This window comes from Apis dorsata, unplaced genomic scaffold, assembly GCF_000469605.1.
Source record: "Apis dorsata unplaced genomic scaffold, Apis dorsata 1.3 scaffold_40, whole genome shotgun sequence".
NCBI lineage: Eukaryota > Metazoa > Arthropoda > Insecta > Hymenoptera > Apidae > Apis > Apis dorsata.
In genome coordinates this window covers 6,636-10,494 of record NW_006263342.1, presented here as the reverse complement: position 1 = coordinate 10,494, position 3,859 = coordinate 6,636, and the positions used below count along the sequence as shown (strand labels likewise).

The 3,859-nt window shown below is 20.0% G+C and overlaps 1 protein-coding gene across 1 annotated transcript in view; it reads right to left on the bottom strand.

Annotated features, from left to right (window-relative positions):
• Positions 1-726, bottom strand: part of LOC102679090 (growth arrest-specific protein 1-like) — an 8,232-nt gene extending 7,506 nt beyond the window's left edge. The window contains 1 exon segment of the mRNA XM_006608558.2: positions 600-726. The gene's annotated coding sequence lies outside the window, so the exon portion shown is untranslated.
• Positions 727-3,859: the final 3,133 nt, after the last annotated feature.

Sequence of the window (3,859 nt, the reverse complement as noted above, 5' to 3'; positions counted from 1 at the left end):
AAATACAATTTATATATTATACTATGTATAATTTATTTTATATTATTATAAAATGTTTTGCAATATTATAAAAATGCAAATAAAAAGATTAATATTTAATGATATTTAATTAATATAATATTTAATATATTTATTATATTTATTATATTTAATCATATTAATTGATATTATTGATTGAATTCTAACAATATCATTGTTATATCAATTGATATTATAACAATATCAAACTTCTTATTTTACAAAATTTAATATATTGTCATTCATTATAATAAATGTATAACAAATATATAAAATATAAAAAAATATGTAAAATATAATACAAATAATTTTTAATAATTAATAATTTTGATTAATTTAATATTATTCTATTTAATAAACAATTTTAATCATTAATATATATATTTTCATTTCTACTCAATATTTATGAATATAAATAAAATAATAATTCAAATGTATCAATCTAGTATATCAATTTAGTTTTTTCAAAAATCGAATCTAAAAACAAATATCAATATGGCTATATCTAAAAAAATAATAAAAAATATGTTTATAAATTCGTTTAATAAAAAATTAAAATAAAAAATTCTTAGAATACGAACCTTATAAACAATCACATTGTTTTGACAACAACCGTGAAAAATAAAATTTAAAATTTCAAATATAAGCTAATTCGTCAATGATTTAAAAATTACGATTTCGTGTTAAGAAATCATAATACATTAAATAGAAAGAAAGGAAAAGAGAAACTAATAAACACACGATCCATCGAGGCACTACTTAGATTGAGTTGTGACGGCTTACCCCGCTATGTCGAGAAGCTGCGCGCGTCGTTTCTTTCCCCTTCTACTGGTTTACTGGCACAAGCTGAGAAGTTTACTGATACATTTAAACTAAAATTTATATAATTTATATTAAATACATTTAAACTAAAAACATTATTGTAAAGACTATCTTTAATATAGAATTTATATATATTTAATTAAAATAAAATTTTTAAAAATTGTTATTTTACATATATAATTTATATATTTATGTAAGAATAAAAATTAATTTACGAATTAAAGTAAAAAAAAAATTTCTATAAAAAATTATAAAAAATTTTCTGCAAATAAGAACATAAATATTATCTTAATATTTTTCTAGATTTTTGTAATAATTTTGTATTTATCAAATTTAGAATCAGTTGTATAAAAGTCTACAAAGAAAATTTGTTCTCATTACAAGAATATTTCATAGCCATTGCTACTTCAATACTATCCTCCACCCACAGGGGTCCAAGGTACCCCAACCTGCTTGGCTGATTGAGACACCAGCCTGGTTCCAACACCATCCTCTTCACTCCCGTCCTCAACCAAGCCCTTCGAAGAACGACGTTGAACAGTCCAGCATTTAGATATGTTCAGTTCTTTCTTACGTTTCTTCTTCTTCCACTGCCGATCTTCTATCGAGCTCCTTTTCAGTCTCCTTACTACTTCCATTCCTTACCACAAACATTCACCAAGCAACTGTGATTCTCAACTCAATTTGACTTCTTTTAAAGGAGAACAGTAATAAAATTAATTGTTTGAATATAAATTAAATCAATTATGATTTTATAGGAAAAATTAGAAAGAAACGAAATCATGGAATATAATTCATAAATTTTTTATGTTTATTATATTTATATGATTTATATAAAAATTATTTCTAAATTAAAATTATTTGTATTTTTGTTTTATTTTATTATCAATGAAATTGTACAAAAATAAATGTTTTAAATATATAATTTGTAACTTTATTTTTATGCAATTAATATTATATATTAATATTATATATTAAGTGAATGATTAAATAACAAAATATTTGTTTTTAAATTAACAAAGCAAGCGTATCTAACTTTATTTAAAATATGCTAAATAAGTATTTCTGTCATTATTTAATTGAAATTGATATTCATATATTGATATCATATTTTCAAATAAAATTGAAGATTTTAAAACTTTCATTTAAATAAATAAAAAAAATTTGTTTTCAATTTATTTTACTAATTTGTTTTTTCATTCTTTTTTATAATATTTTATAAAATGTAAAGTATCATAAAAATCTCTTTAAAATTCATAATAAACTATTCTTTGAATTATAAAGATTGAAATTTGAAATTGATTAAATTAAAATTGACATCAAGATTATATCTGCTAATTCAGAACATATCATGAGAAATGATTATTAAAAAATTCTGATACAGCACAAATGTTTTAGTAAAATAAATATCATAAATAAATCATTTGATCTGAAAAAAAATATTTATATAAACGATAATTTACAAAACATAAATATATACATATCTCAATAATTTTTAAATGTTAATTCATTGCATATAAATGCTTTGATAACATAATTGAACAATTCTAAGATTAAATAGTCAGTATTATAAATAAAATATTATAAATTTAATTTTCAGTAATATAAATTTATGAATTTTGTTATATAACGAGCGAAAATTCAAAAAATCATATATATAAGCATTTTATAAGAAAATTATATAAAAATAAATTATATAAAAAATATAACATGTAATAGAAATTATTCGATAAAACAATAATAATAATCTAATAATAATATAATACAATAATATTAAATTATGTCTATTAAACATTAAATATTTGCAATTAATAATAAATTTTATTATATTAAATATATAAATATCAAAATAATATTAAGAAAGATACAAGAAAAAATATAGAAAAAGTCAGTATGAGAATTTTTGTATCTATTTTGTTCTTCTTTTTTTTTTTTTGTTTTTGTTTCTCTCTTCTGCTCTCTCCTTTTTTCCTTCCTCTTCTTTCTGCTTCTCTTCTCTCTTTTCCTCTCTTTTCCGCTTTTTTCTTCTCTTTTCTTTTCTTTTCCTTCCTCTTACTATCAGTTTCTTTCGATGGTCTTTTTGATCTTTTCAAAGCAATTGCCCCAAGCGAGAACCTGCTTGAGGCAATAACGATTGCAGGCTCCGACTTATCCTGTATCTTCTGACATCTTAATAAAGCAATCGACCAATTTCTTGAAATCTTTCTTTTTCATTGTTTCGAATTATGTTTCAAACATCTTCAAAAAAAGACTTTCTACTTCATTCAACATGATTTATAGAATATTTTTATTATATATTTATTACATATTAATATTTTAGAAATTGTATTTTCTCATTTAACAGATAAATTTTGAAAGATTCTGATAACTGATCAATATGAAAAGATAGAGAGAACCTTAAATATAAAATTTTAATTTCGGTATTTATTAGTTTCTAAGATATTAATGGAATTAATTTTTGGTATATATTAAATTCTATATAAACTAATACAATTATTTTGTAGAATTTTGTTACTGTCAAATATTTAATAGCTGATTTCGATTATATCTGATATAAAAGTCGAGTGTATCTGATATAAAATATTCAATTAAATTAATTTAATATCTATTACGAGATCTCTTCTATTCGAAACATTACAAAATAATAACCATATCTACATGTTAAATGCTTTTTATCTATAAATTTTTATCTATAATCTTTTTCTATTTTTATTCGTACAAAATATCATACATGACATTTGATAAATTAAATATATTTTATTTCAATATATTATATATATTATATTTCATTCTTTGAAAATAAGTGATTAGATTTTTGGATTATAAATAAGACATCCTATAGATCTTGAAATCAATGTAATTAAATATTATCAGCTTCAATATTCTATGATAATGACTACTAGATACAAAAATTATTGTATCTAAATAAATAGCATTCATTGTATTAGTATACAGAATTTTCAATATATAGTATTAAAATTTTTTATAAATATCTTAAAAACTAATAAAGCTAAATAAA